This window comes from Ostrea edulis, chromosome 4 (assembly GCF_947568905.1).
Source record: "Ostrea edulis chromosome 4, xbOstEdul1.1, whole genome shotgun sequence".
Taxonomy (NCBI): Eukaryota; Metazoa; Mollusca; class Bivalvia; order Ostreida; family Ostreidae; genus Ostrea; species Ostrea edulis.
This window is the reverse complement of record NC_079167.1, coordinates 27,996,800-28,013,485: the sequence shown is the minus strand read 5'-3', so window position 1 is coordinate 28,013,485 and position 16,686 is coordinate 27,996,800. Positions and strand designations below refer to the sequence as shown.

At 35.5% G+C, this 16,686-nt stretch overlaps 1 long non-coding RNA gene across 1 annotated transcript in view; it reads left to right on the top strand.

The window, feature by feature from the left end:
* The first annotated feature begins 1,197 nt into the window (after window positions 1–1,197).
* LOC130053757 (uncharacterized) overlaps window positions 1,198–16,686 on the top strand; it is a 114,819-nt gene continuing 99,330 nt past the window's right edge. The window contains exon 1 of the long non-coding RNA XR_008802115.1: window positions 1,198–1,282. This is a non-coding gene — a long non-coding RNA (uncharacterized LOC130053757). The remainder of the gene's footprint in view (window positions 1,283–16,686) is intronic.

Sequence of the window (16,686 nt, the reverse complement as noted above, 5' to 3'; positions counted from 1 at the left end):
TTATCTGTATTACCTGATGAGAGGAACTCACATTTCCAAATGGTCGCCACTATTCTCTTAAGACCATGGTTCGAGATCCCGAATATATTCTTAAGGACTCCAAGGAAACTGAGACCTGCAACTATTCATCCCCTGACAATACAACTTCTGATAAATCTACCCCAACCTTCACCCTGGGTGATTAGTGATATTCTTTTATTTTGGAAGACCATTCTGCTTCTGTGTGATTCTTCTGTGCACTGTGACATCAGTGAACTGTACATTATTTGATTCTATAATATACATGTAAATTAATCATTATAGGCTTGATTTTAATCATGTTGTGTCATATTTTGTGATATTCATCGTACTGATTGTTTTCGTTACACGTTTACTGTGACAGTATATATTGTTGTAATCACAGAGACATGCATCAAATGTATACTATTATCTCAGTAGTGTAAACTATGTATATTTTTATATGTTAATTTTGCTGTTGCATGCATAGAAATGTTGAGTGTATGAATATATCCATATGATTTTATATAATGTTGTTCAATAGAATTGGTAAGTTACTAGTACTATTTCATGGCCTATTACATTATGATATGCAGTTTATTTCCTTACCGTTCGAGGACGAACGCTTCTTCTTACACGGGGGTGGTGTGACAGCTGTGACCTTCATTGTATATTGCATAGCATTATTTTGAAAACTCCATATTTCAGTGGTTGTTCTCCATAGGGACTGTAAGCTCGCAAACGAGATGACGCGAGATTTGAGTACTTCCGATGACAAACAAACCTTTACGGTTTGCATGAAATCATAAAAGTTGGAAATATCCTGCAGTTTTTAATCGTTTTGTGGTCAATGCAAAGAAGTGGACGTTACGGGGAAAGTTGTCCAGGTCAGTATAAATGCATTCAAATACCGGTAGCAAACTTGATTTCCATTAGATAATAAATATCTTGGTTTTGTTTGTTACATCTAGGGTCTTCATACCGATCATCAGTCTTTAGTTACATATACGCTCGAGTAGATCTAAATAGATTTACATTTATGTCTCATACTATTTCCTTTTCAAGAGGACAGCTCACCGAAGCTTGTTTTTGCTTTAAAAATCAACACTGTAAAACTGTATGAGAATGAAATATGTCATTTATTTTAGACAACAAATGACGAAGATAAAGGTTCATACAAAGAAGGGGGAAATCAGCGATCCACGAACACTGTCATAATCTTGCACAATATATCAACCCATCATTTCTGATTTCCCCCATATAGATAATTTCACAAATAAATATGGTACTGACCAGTTCAACCAGGGGAAAATCAGTAGATACATACAATGTAATTACATAATAGGATTTCAACACACCTGTCCTGATTTTCCCCATACATGATTATCACAAATAACAAACAATGACTAGTTAAAATACAGACCTTGGAAACTTGTTCCAAAGTGTACAACAAGCAAAAAGATGGCGAACAAAAAGGGCTACAATAAGATGACGAATAATTAAGCTACATTTTTATATATATAGGTGGGATTTAAGATGGGGAGGTGGTGGGTTACTGGATTTCTCAAATTTCAACACGCTTTCTACAAGTCCAAACAATCAAAACTTTCTAACAGAAGTAGACACGTGATCTATACACAAGTTTTCATTGGTTCAGATACAAACTGTGCTAATGTTGAATAGGGGTTCCCGACGGGGTTTAATGTTCAGAGGTACAATACGGGTTACCCGGTACTAACTAATATAAATAATATAAGGAAAAAGTTTCGCCATAAATGTTATTATATACATAATAGATATTTTATTTATTTACAATCCACAAATCAAGATGTACACAGTTATACGTCACATGCAGTCACGCTTGAAATGTGTATAAATCAAATGTTTATAGAGGGAAGAGCATGATTTTAGGATCTATAGAAAGAATTTTTACGAAAAACATTCCTAGACACAGCTGCTGTAGTACTACTAAATAGTACTCTTTCCATATACAACAAAACTTCATCACTGGTTTCTTATCGGCGCCGCGTGTGCATGACCTTGATTAGCTGCAATGATGTAGCCCTCTCCTTTAAAAAAAAAAAAGGGGGGGGGGAGAACGTCAGAGTAAAACAAAAACTCGGAGAGTTCTACATTACTGCAGCTAGACTTTGATAAATGTAATATTTACACAATTTTCAAAAAGAAGTGATTGTATTTCAAATTATAAAACAATAAACAGAAGGGGGGATATAATTTGATAACGCGATACGTTATGTTTTAAAATTCGTACAACTGTATTGATGGTTTACTGGGAATATTATTATGAAAGAAACCTTCTCCATCCGCATTGAATTTTTCTATCCTATCTTCCTAAACCAGTTTCAAATTTTATAAGCACAGCTTTGTGTATAGAAAAATATTAGTTTATACTAAATTCAAGAATGTGGCTTCAACTCAAGACTTACAATAACTTCCTTGAGATAAAGAGAAACGTATTGCATGAAAAGGATTTTTCTTCCACTTTTTATTTAGGTTAGATACCATTCTGATTGAGACTAATCTCTTGAAATATTCCCGGACACCTTGATACCCAGGCCATGACATACAGTTCCTGTAATTGCTGACATACCGTCAAAGCAGTGATTTGTGTAACACCGAATGGTACAATCACTTATTTTTCTACTTTCAATACAGGATCAACATGTGCTCCACAGTAAAGTTCCCGCAATACTCACGGCTGGAAAACGGTTTAGGTGTTCCCCAGGTGTGATAATTCAATTACCACAAGGCGTGTCCTTGAACATTCCAGCTTTTTTATCCTTAAGAGGACAGTTGGCTCATAAAAAAGAACTGCGTTAGCCAGGGGAATATTTATGTCGAGAGGGCTAAAGAAAGGATACATACCAGCAGTCTACGAGCCAATATCAACCAAGATAAAGCATTAAACAGTATATTAAATCAACCGTAATATTTTTAAAAACATTTTTTTGAATGACTGTTAAGTACAATGCTCTACATGTTCATATCTTCGGGAATTAAGCACTCGTTTGTTTGTTGTTGTTGTTTTTTAATTTTAATATCATTTTCTTCATTTATTATTATTTTTTGCAAATCCTTTATGAATAAAATAAAACGTGTGTGTGTCAAATAGTTTAGTTACATAAAAATGCACTACTGATTGTTATTGTTTTACTAGGTATATTTTATCAATACATTCATGTTGATTTTGAATCCATTCAGGAATAAAAATATTGAAAGTATAATGCGGTTAATGTTATGTGTCCATTCAGAGTCCTTTATGATCCCGAATAATTCTGCAGTCAGCTGTTGTCCATATAATCAAGTTGCAGCAATAAAATTCTATCACTTTGCAATGTTCTTTGTCCACTAAGAGTCCTTGATGATCCGGATAATTTTGAATGCAGTCGGCTGTAGTCCAAACACTCGAAATACAATAATTCCTATTGCTCAAAAGCTGGCCCTGTATCAGGTGATAGTAAGGATGGCTGGACTTGACGGGAAAATACTCTTCCTGTATTCTAAACGTAAGAAAAGGTTTATATATAATGTACAGTCAAGACTATAATAAAGGAATCCACAATAAACAGGCGTTAATTATACAGAAGATACACATTCTACAAATTCACTACCACATTATTGGAAGGAGTGTTACGATCTTGGGTTCTGTACCCAACATGTAACCTGTGGGTCTCTCATATTCTGTATGTTGGATAAAAGATAATCAAGATAGGAATAATTCATTTATTTTTAAATAAATCTAAGGATTTACCCATGTAATAAAATAGCTATGATATATAAAATACGTTTGTCAGAATGGCTATGACACCATAAATGGGTTATCCATAAATTTCGTTATACCCAACATGGGTAATAACTTGGGTATTAGAATTACAGGCATCAGTACCCATACATAAACATTGAATCAATAGATAATTACCCATCTAGCTTCACAATCTCCACTGGAGTGCATGTTTTCTTTGCTTGATCGAAATGATCATCGATGAGAGACCTAAGAGAACCTGCTTAGCGTCTGCAGATCGTCGTATTTATACCCTACCGCAATTACGTTACTTGGAGAATGACATCGTAGATCCGCCATTATTTCCCGCGATTTGGTCTATGTTTACCCAAACCGGAAGTATGCCTTGATTGTGAACGACTGACGATGAGAAGCGCGTATTTTGATGTAGGTTTGTTAAATAACTTATTTGTTGCAAGTATGGATGTGCTATCACAGTATAAAAACAAGAGGTACTGTGAGCAATGCTCACTAAGAATACCCCCCGCTTACCCCAATCTCCTAAAGGGTGTTGTTAAAGGCATGAATTACCTCTTTCCTTAGTGTAAAAATATAGTACGCCTTTGTAGAAGAAAATGGAAGATATAGTCCGAACACAAATCCATGGTATAAACCTATAATTTTGACCTTGAGATCAAAGGTCAAGGTCATAAAGAGGTCATGAATGTACATGACACATAGTCTCATGGTGATACACCCATGTCTTATGGTATGACTATGTCAAAACCCTATAATCAATTTTGACCTTGATGTCAAAGTTCAAGGTCATATAGAGGTAATGAAGGTACCTGACACATCGTCTCATGGCGATACACTCATGTGTCAAATATGGTATGCCTATGTCAAAGAACAAAATAGTCATGGCCCTGACACGAATCCATTGTAAAAATCTTTAATTTTGACCTTGAGGTCAAGGTTATATGGAGGTCATGAAGGTACATGACACATCGTCTCATGGTGATACACTCATGTGTTAAATATGGTATGCCTAAGTCAAAGAATAAAGAAGTTATAGCCCGAACACGAATCCATTGTAAAAAAACCTTTAATTTTGACCTTCGATGTCCAGTGCGTTTGACCTTTTGACCCCAAAATCGATAGGTAACATCTTCATCCCATGGGTAGTCCATATGTATGATATGGTGACTGTAGATGGAAAGGATAACGCTTTAGAGCCCTGAAATCTTATTGCTACTTCGATGTCCAGTGCCCTTGACCTTTGGACCCCAAAATCGATAGGGAACATCTCCATCCCATGGGTAGTCCATATATATGATATGGTGACGGTAGGTGGAAAGGATAATGCTTTAGAGCCCGGAAACAATTGCGTCTACAGACGGATGGACGGACAGACAGACAACCCAATTCCAGTATACCCCCCACAACTTGTTATAATAATTATTAATTCATAAAATACCCATGTAAATATCGCATTAGACATGTTTGATATTCTGTCTTACGATCCCGATTGAGGAATTTCGGAACGTAAATGTCTGGGTATACGTTATGTAGTAATACTCGGGGAGTCTACGAATTTGCAGGTTCCTAACAGGAGCAACGACTGAAATTACTCTCTCCGGCGTTTGCCTCCTGATATCTTTAGACAAGAAGTGTTGGTTTTTCGGACGTGTAGTTGGCCCAATTTCTATTCGTAATACTGAATCGGATTTGTTTGTCACTGGAAACGCTTCACCGGAAGTGACGAGAAATGAGACTTACAGCCCCATTTGTATTCAATTTCCGCTGTGATTTGCTACGTACAGTTCTTGTACGGCCCATTTGAGGATCCGGGTTAGAATAGGTCCTCAGTGCCCCCTTGCTTGTCGTAAGAGGCGACTAAATGGGGCGGTCCTTCGGATGAGACGACAAAAACCGAGGTCCCGTGTCTCAGCAGGTGTGGCATGATGCCTCCCAGCTCGAAGGCCGTAAGCGCCAACCAGATGAAAAAATAATATATTACATTACATTTTAAGATTTTTAATAATTCTGTCCCTGATTGTTGATATGATATTGTTGAGCATTGTTTGCCTTCTCAGCATATGTATAACTTACGAAATAATAAAGTATATAGAATACCTGTGGCAAGAACTGTTTCATACTATAATAGTTTTTCTTTCAACAATTAAATTATGGAATGATCTACCTCAAGAATACAAGAACCCACTGACTGTATCAACATTCAAGAAATGTTTGATAAAATGAACTCCTGAATATTTTACATCATATAATTATGGTAATAGACTAAATAATATTTTCATTGTCATATCATATCAATTTCGGTCCTTCGGATGAGACCGCAAAAACCGACGTCCCATGTCACAGCCCTCCCTGCTCAATGGCCATAAACACCGAGTATAGGCCTAAATTCTGCCGCCCTTCACCGGCAGTGGTGCATGACGTCTCCATACGAGTGAAATGTTCTCGAGAGGGACGTTAAACAATATTCAATTAATCAATCAAATTTCGCCCCATAACTGACTTGAACTTCTTTATTGCTCATATAACAGGTTTGGGGAAGAAGCATTTTTAAGTCAGCTATGGCACAAAGCGTGATATGCAAATACTCGATAAGTACCAGTAAACCTCGGGATCTTTGTGTTCTCAGGCTGAACGGAGTAGCCCTATCTCATTCAACCTGTACAAATGAAAGGGCAGAGACAAAGTTTTGTATCGGCTACTCTTTTATTGTCCCCCACCGCAACGCGGAAGGGGACATAGAAATACCGGTGTCCGTCCGTCCCACTTCACTTTGTGGACGCAACTCCTCAGAAACCGCTCAACGGATTTTGTTCAAATTTTGTAGGATTGTTAGTCACCATATGTAGTACCATATGTAGTTGATCACATTGCGCCGTCATTTTGATTCGACAAAGTTTACAGGAGTTGTGGAACTTTTTTGCTTCCACCTTTTTTTCGGCGGTGGGGGACATGGCTACGTGTAGCAATCTTGTTAAAGTAACATTTCATCATTATGATTATTGATTACAATCAATATTACACAATATACAATGATAATTACAAACATTATTATAAAAGTTCACACAAAAATTAACTAAACCATCTGAAAAATTGATAGTTCAGAAATGCGCAAGTATACTCAATATCTTACCCGCACAAATGAAAATACAAAGTTCTGTATCGGCTGCTGAAGGACCCTGTCTCTGTTCCTTGCATTTATAACCCCGTACATCCTCCAACATTCCTTACCATATTTTTCTAAGGTCTTGCATATTTTTCAATTTCTTTTTTCTTGTAAATAATAGAATATTATATTCTATTCTATTCTATTCATATATATATATATATATATATATATATATATATATATATATATATATAAATACTTGACCTTTAGTGATTTCTTACATTCTGATTGGTTAAACGTTTCCTCTGACCAAAATCGCTTTCACCCTCATGATCTTGTAAACAAGCTATAAAACAACCTCACGGTGAAGAGTTCGTACACTCTTGTTCAGCATCTTACTGTTGTTTTTGTTTCCCATTATTTTGCCAATGTCCATTCATGCAGTATCCTTCCCCATATACATGTACATGTATCAAAATTCTATGATCTGTTTGATACATTGCAATTTTTGTTATGAAAGTCAATTAAGAAACAATTGTAGCAACTTGAATGCTGACCCTTTTTTATTGCACATCATCTGCAAGACTTTTCAAAATATATTATTTTTTCGTGTGGTCCAGGCTCAACCATTTACTTCATCAAGGGAATCTGTAGCGAGCTTTTATCTGTTGCGAACCTATGAAAGAAAAGAAAACAGCAGAACAGAGAAAATACATGTAAAAAGGTCCAGCCAGGTGGGTGCTTCCTTTGAAAATTGTCTAATGAATGGGTTGGATCTCAGGGAGTAACAACAACCTCTACCCAGAGTTATCGTTCCCGCTACGCTCCACAAATACCTCTGTCAACGTCTAAAAAGTTATAGCAAAATGTACAAAATCTAACTAAGCATATCGAACTGTAATGATAATATCTGAGCAAATCAAACACTTCTCTGAATTTTTTAAAATCAGAAGATGGTAAATATGAGACACCTGAGCGAATTAGAAGGTTTATATAAATATTCATTCATTCAATGATACTAGTATAATCATGGAATTCGTTGTTTTTGTGAACCTACTTTAAGATTTAAAGCATAAAACTTAAACTTATAAAATTATTATCCATGATGCTATAGGTATATGTAAGTTTTGCCAAGAATCTTGACATTTAGACGTTGACAGAGGTGTTGTAGCTCAGCGTAATACGCCCTCTGGTGAGAGATTGGAGTAACAAAAGTGACGTAGAGCATACAAAGTAACTCGTACGCTGTAGCAGATAAGTCACGTAGACCAAACATACAGAGTGTATCAAAGTTAATACGGACTACTTGATATAAAATAAAATGATCTCGATTATTAGAGAAAAAAAACTTTCTCTGTTTTAGTTAGCTTATAATTATGTCAGCTTATGCTTACCATATTCTTCGTTTCCATTGTTCTGTTATTAACTTCTTTACCAGCATGACGCATAAAATGTATATATTTCTTCATGTAATACAAACTTGTACCTTGGGGGTGGGGGTCCAAACATACCCACCCCGGCGGATCCGACCTTGTATCACTGGAACAAAACCTACACCATTGAGACCGAAATTTAGTTTGTAGTCATTCTAAGTTTATCCTTTCTAAATGGAATGAGTCATTGCCTATCAAATTTCAACGATAGATGTGAATGATTGAGGACTAGATGATTTGATTATGCAATCATTTACAGTTTGTTCTGATATACAATGTATAACGTGGGAGAAATCTTATCTGGGTAGATTACGACCCATTTACATATTTTGGTATTTCGGTATACATATACACTGTACATATGTATCATTGTGTGAAGAAAAACATCACTCAAGGATACATACCAAGGTACATGTACAACTAACCATTTTCTTTATATGCATACACCCAATGAAATACTTATATCAAATAAACACACACCACAAATCCCGGTCCAGATTTCACAAACAATACTGCCGTGTCCACACCGGTATGAGGGGGCGTTATGTAACGAAACAAACACATATTGCAATCTTCTCTTTCGTTCCATTTTTCACTAAACATATTGTATAACATTTACTACCAAAATGACAAGCCATATATGCATTATTTACCTACGCAATACATCAAACATTGCTGCGTGTATCCTTAACCGTTAAGTACCTTAGCTTTATATTAGGTTTTCTTTTCTTTTGAGAAAGAAATCCACTTCTACGTGATATAACAGATTCACACCTACCTGTCTTACCTAATACCGTTATCTTCAGGTAGGTAACCTATTTATAGAGCATGTTTCTAAGGTCATTAACCATGAACACAAGAGTCCTGAATACTCACGCCGTGTTTTCGTTTACCATAATCATACCATACAATTCATAAGATACAATTTCATTCTTTATAAAGACTGATAATAGATCATTTTAACGTCATCTAAGAAAAATTAGATCATTAATTTATACTGACTGTGAATGTACTTAGATATGCATTTTATTACATTGTATAAGTTCACATTTACTTTTGAAATAAGATAGTATTGTCTGCCTATATTAAAAAAATAATACACTAGGAAGAATTGTTTAAGCACACTAAAACTTAGGTGTACCCTTACATTTTCCATAGTTTATCTCATACGTGTGGTTTATATTGCAAGCGATATAAAGCATTAGCTTTATCACACGCCCGTTTGATAAAGCACTTCCGGTCCCAACTACTTTAGACACTGTCCCCGCTTGGATGACATATTTTCTGTGTTTATGCATATCGATACATGAAATAAAGCGTATAACTTGTTATTCTGTATTTATTTAGAATTTCTTTTATAGCAAAATTAAAATGATGTTGCCCCTACTGACATATAATGCAAGTTACCGGCCATAAAAATGTCAACTCGATCAAACATTACGACCAGAAAACAAAAAGATGTCCACACTATTATCATCGACAAGGAATCAACCGCCTACTGGACACGCCTAATCGAAAGTACCTCGACATGCTGCGGTACCAATTATTCACAAGCACAGTCTCTTTTCTCTGGAGCCATATTGAATGTGATAAATCTCAACAGCTTTACTTACTAGGCTTAAAGTGCCTCAGGATTTCCTCTCACCCTCAGCTCCAAAGAAACCACGTGAATAAAATCCAAATGCACAAACACTTCCACTTTTCATTGTAAACTGTTGAACATTCTAATAACGCTGCATTAAAATATTACTTTCATTGATCGTTGTTACACATGTTTATTTCAAAAAGACGCCGACATCAAACTTTTATCAGAAGGTCAGACCTACGTCAAAAAATAAATGCTCGGTCAATAGTTGTTATTTTGTTGGAATGGCAAAAGCATTATTAATTGTAAACTATAATCCCTTCTAAAACAATTTTCATCCATGATTTCTTTTATAAAAATGCCCTTTTGTACTGTATATGAATGGATTATATGCGCACTATTTTTTCCCTCGTAAGGAAGACTGATCAATCACGACGTCTGAGCCACGGATTCAAAACAAATTCAATCAGCTGTTTTTACCATACTGGGGATCATCTCAAAATTCATCGAAAAGAAGACGTATGAGATAAATAGAACATCTATAATTGCGTATTTTGATCTTTGGTTTATCCAACGAGTTGATATGGTGTATTTATTCGCTCGTCAAGCCTCGCGAATAAATACACCATATCAACTCGTTGGATAAACCAAAGATCAAAACACGCAATATAGATATCCTCAATATATTAAACATCTTTTAAGTGGAAAATTAAGAGTTACGATACATAACAGTCACCTATATAAATATGTGCTTCAACTAAGAAACTGTTGTGAACATGTGATAGCATCTTCGCAAGCCAAGTGTCCGATTCGCTTTCTCTCATCTCCCCCTTGGAGGATTTAGTTGCGACTGAATTGTCATCTACATGTAACGAAGTGAGCGAGTTATCGTTCTTGACGAAAACAAAATCTAACAAATCAAATAACGCATTTTAATTTATGTTACAGACATTATATGTCGAAATGCGCATCTGGTGCATTAAAATTGGTACCGTATAAGTTTTACATTATGACCCCTGGGTCGAGGCCTCTGCTGGTGGACTATTAGTCCCCGGGGGTCTCTACAGCCCAGTAGATAAGTAATTCGTCACTAGCTTGAAAATACGGATGTATATTTAATTGCTGTGATAAAATTTAGAAAGTCATTTCAAAATTAAGGACTATCTCCCTGATGCATAGCTCGTATCCTTAGAAGAATTTGATTCCACTTTGTGGCTCTCTGTTTTTCCCTAAAATAGCTCTTACAAGTTTATTGTTATTTCGGATTTCCAAAATTTCGGCTTGAGCATCACTGAAGAGACATTATTGTCGAAATGCGCATCTGGTGCATCAAATTTGGTACCGTATTAGTTTTACATGTGTACCATGTACATGTATGTTAACAAAATGGAGTTGACAGATAAAACAATAAAATTGTCTTTTATTCGTGTGTGCATACTTGTTGGACGTCTATGCCACCTTTGTGCTTAAGGTAACTCCATGCTCGCAGTTTTATCTGATACAAGTTTAACAAGCATTCTGAGAGTATTGCATGGCAATACATAGTCCCCTACCGGTTGCAAATATTACTGTGCCACAACATTATTCAACGTTCATTTAATATGTAGATTATGGTAAAAGAGAAACTTGGGGAACCAGGATAGGAATGGTTGAAAATCAACTACTATTCGAGTAGAGACTAGATCAGGGAAAAAGACAAATTTATAATTAGGTTTAGGTCTTTAACCAAGTCAATAAACTGTGACATGTAGGTGATCATGAATAATTTAGCTACATTGTTGTATTACTATGCTAGAAGTTTTAATGAGTGTAGTATTCTTAATTCTTATTTACAGAGATAAGAAACTTGGATGTAAACTAACAATTCATGCTATTTTTCTAAGTCCAAGGGCCATAACTTAATGGAAAATCAACGGACCAAGATGAAATTCGATCTTGATCTGTAACTTGCTATGGCAAAGCAATGTACCAAATATCAAATGAATATCTGATAGCACAACCAAAAAAAAGTCCGGAAAACTGATAATTCATGCTATTTTTCTAAGTCCAAGGGCCATAACTAAGTGAAAAATCAACGGACCGAGACGAAATTCAAATTTGATCTGTAACTTGTTATCACTAATGACAAAGCAATGTACCAAATATCAAATGAATATCTGTAAGCACATCCAAAAAAAAAGTCTGGAAAACTGATAATTCATGCTATTTTTCTAAGGCCAAGGGCCATAACTAAGTGAAAAATCAACGGACCGAGACGAAATTGGAACTCGATCTGTAACTTGTTATGGCAAAGCGTCATACCAAATATAAAATAAATATCTGCAAGAAAAATGCGGAAAACTGGACTGACGGACGGAGCGCAAACCTAAAGTCCCCTTGTCTTCGTCGGTAGGGGACTAACAAGTGTATTTATTTCCATTTAGAGTTAAAACTAACAAATGATCAAATAAAATATGTAGGTCATCACAGTTTTTAAGATGTGAGATATACACATACAGAATCATATATCACCTTCAGAAAATTGCAATTTTCCTTAAACAGTGTTATCAAAATTTCATAAAACCTGGTTATGACGATATAATAGCATTCATAACAATTTCTTAAAGCTGTTTCTTCACGAAAGTATACAAAATGTCTGTAAAAAATAAAGGAAATCTATCGCGTAATAGACTTGATAAAGAAATCTGTATTCAATAAAAACACAGTTATTGCCCTTGGATTCAATATTTTGAAACTTATCGTTGATTATTTATCTATAACTTAGACTTTTAAAGTAGTTTATTTTTAACAAGATTTTTAGCTCCTCTGAGCCGAAGGCTTAAAGAGCTAATCATATGGCCATATGTGTGGCGTGCGGTGTGCGTCAACATTTTGGAAAAAGGGCTATATCTTAAGAACCCCTTGGCCAATTTTTGTCAAATTTGTCACAGGGTATCATTGGCCCAAGGGCTTTCATTTGTACTAAAACTAGGGTTGTGACCCTTTAAGAAGGGGAAATAATTAGGAAAATGCAAACAAAAGTAGTGGTTGCTAAACAATCTTCTTCTCAAGAACCACTGGGCAAATTATCAATAAACTTATGCATAAGGATGAGGATAGGTTGTAAATAAAAATATGTTCAAGGCATCATCCTGGGGCAAAGGGTGTGGTCTCAAGGTCACTTCAAAGTTTACCTTAAATTTTGTTTTGTTAAAACTGATATTTTGCTTAGTATAAGGACTAGGATCATCAAATTTTGTCTGTTGATGCATCTTAGGACCTAATATCAAGTTGTCTCAAAAGTAGGTTATGGTGACCTACTTTTTGAATTTCGCAGGTAATTATTATTAAATGGATTTTAATGCATATCTTGGACACTTTTGAGCCTGTGATCATCAAAAGTTGTCAGTTGATAGATCATGGGACCTTGAAGTGTATGTAAAAAGTATGTCACCATGACCTACTTTCTGAAATTTATGGCTAATCATTTATGAATACATTTTAGGTTGTTAGTTCAGATACCAAGAGGTTTAGAATCATCAAACCTTGTAAGTTGATGCGTCTAGAGGCCTCGAAACATATTTATTTTAAAAAAGTAGGTCACAGTGACGTACTTTTTGAATTTTGCAGACATTTAAATTTCACATTTTCAATTTTAGATGCATATTTAGGACACTAGGATTATCAAACTTTGTCAGTTGATGCATCTTGAGTCTTCATAGTTTGTTGACCAAAAAGTAGGTCATCGTGACCTACTTTTGGAATTTGATGGTTATATTTTAATATTTCAGATACTATTTGACTTACAATTATCAAACTTTGTCAGTTGATGCATGTTGAGTCTTCAGAGTGTGTTGACTAAAAAGTAGGTCACCGTGACCTTTTTTGGGGATTTTGACGGCTATATTTGAATATTTCAGATACTATTTGATTTACAATCATCAAACTTTGTCAGTTGATGGGTCTTGAGTCTTCAGAGTGTGTCGACCAAAAAGTAGGTCACTGTGATCTACTTTTGGAATTTGACGTTTATATCTGAATATTTCAGATACTATTTGACTTCAATTATCAAACTTTGTCAGTTGATGCATCTAGAGTCTTTGGAGTGTGTCGACCAAAAAGTAGGTCACTGTGTCCTCCTTTTGGAATTTGACGGCTATATTTGAATACTATTTGACTTGTCAGTTGATGCATCTTGAGTATTCAGTGTGTCGACTAAAAGTAGGTCACCGTGACCTAGTTTTGGACAGTTACATTTTAAATTTTCAGGTACTATTTGACTTAACATCATCAAACTTTGTCAGTTGAAGCATCTTGAGTCCTCGGAGTGTGCAGACTATAAATTAAGTCACCTTGATATACCTTTTTAACTTCAAAGCTATATCTAAATCAAATGCTAAGAGGCCTAGAATCATGAGCCTGTTTCAGTTGATGTATCTTGAGTCCTCGGAGTGTGTCAATTAAGAAGTAGGTCAGTGTGATATACTTTTTGAATTTCATGGCTATATTTAGATATTTCAGATACTAAGTGACTTAGATCCATCAGACTTATCAAGTTGATGCATCTTGGCTTCTCAGAATGTGTCAGCTAAAAGGTAGGTCACTGTGACCTACTTTTGCTTTTATGGGGGGGGGCAAATCTATACATCTTTCAAACTAAAAACCCAAGGATCATCAAACCTTGTCAATCATTAATAAAACATATTGCCAAATCTTTGAAAAATATAGAAAAATTCATTAAAAATGCTATTCTGTCACTTAACTCACTCTTTGTTTTTTATTTCAACAGAGCTGAAAAGGTTAAACAATTTTGTTGATACTGGTTTTAAGAACCATTCTCCAACAATGGCATGAAATGTAATTGCATTAAAAATCGGACAAAATACAATGCGATCTCCTTGTTCTAATTGTATGCATAGTAAATTCGGTATTTAGCACCCCAACCGTCTCTATGTCCCTTGAAAAAACTCAATGCATGTAGAAGAGAAATATGTACTACCCAGATATGCACGTAGGTTAAGTAACTTCATTTTGTAATTATTTTGATTGCCTAATCTAATAGTGTACTGTATGATATCCCCTTCATACACTATCATGTGGTAGGTCTTTAAAACCTTGTTAATTGATGAATCTTGGTTAGTGAGAATTTTTGCCTGTTCTACAATGTATCAGAAGAGCGATTCTAGGCCCATGGGTCTCTTGTTTACAATAACTATCAGAAAAGACTCCAATAAAATTTATGTTCCTATAATGCATACATGTAAATCTAAATAAATCATAGATTTTTGCAAATTCTGATGACATCACAGGAGGGTGGAATTACTTTAAGGCGGAAATCACATATCAATACAATTCATTCATATTTCAGCGTTTCTACTTTCGTTTTGATATTGTACTCAATTTTGCTGAGTTTGTTCAGTTTATTCCAGCACATACCGTGCTTTATCGTCATTTGGGTGAGGTACATGATCGATTATCTCTAGAAGTTGATCGTAAACCCAAAAACTTTCTCCGAAAATCGCCCGTCTTTGTTTTTTAGACAAAATGGCAAGGCAAAGGTGACAACACGGGCTAGACATGGGGACCGCCATTACTCAAACCAAACTGTATGTATGACGCGATTTGATTGGATGCCTTGGAAAGCCAAAGCGCGATATTTTGAAGTCTTAGAAATGCGACTAAATCCGCCAAGAAAGGGGGGGGGGAGGGGACGAGAGTAAGCTAATCGGACATTTGGCTTACGAAGATGATGCGATAGTAAATTAAACTTAATAACAAACCAAATGCCATCAAAAATTGAACACGACACACTGTCTTATCATGGTATACCCACACACCAAATATCAAAGGCCTATTTCAAAAGACAAAAAGTTAAGATCCGGACAAAAAATGCCCTAAAATCTATTATTTGATCTTTACATAAAAGATCAATGTAATAAAAAATGCATGCAACAGTCTTATCATGATATACCCACATATCAAATATTAAAGACCGATATCAAAAGAGAAAAAAGTTATGATTCAAACAACTAAAATGACCGAAAATTCTATTATTTGATCTTTACATAAAAGGTCAAAGGTCATCAAAAGGACACGTGACACACTGTCTGATCATGGTATACCGACATACCAAATATCAAAGGTCTATGTTAAAAGACAAAAAAAAATTATCGCCCTGACCACAAAAAAAAATGCCCAAAGATTTCTATTAGTTGACCTTCATATAAAAGATTATGGTCAAATGTCATCACAAATGGTACGAGACACATTGTTTTATCATGCTATACCCACATATGTCAAAACACAACAAAAAATTATGGCCCGGACAAACTTTGTATAAGAAGCGGAAGATGAAATAATTCACACTAAAACAATTTGTCGGCCTTCCGGGAAGGGGGGGGGGGCATAATTATCTCTTTCGCGGACAGTACCCGTTTGATGAACGACAGCCACTTTACGATACAATCTCTCACAAGATCGCTCCGGACACCCATAGATATTAATGGTCATTACAATCTCTCACAAGATCGCTCCGGACACCCACATATATTAAAGGTCATTATAAACTCTCAGAGTATCGGTCGTGACACCCACAGATATTAATGGTCGTTACAAACTCTCACAGTATCGGTCGTGACACTCACAGATATTAATGGTCGTTGGTGTATATCACAGTTAGCGAAACGTAAAGCATGAAAATAGGTTGATATATATTTTGTGTTATCCTCGCCATTATTTCGTACAGGTTGGTTGGTTGTATCTTGTTTAACGTCCCATTCAAGAATGTTTCACTAACGGAGACGAA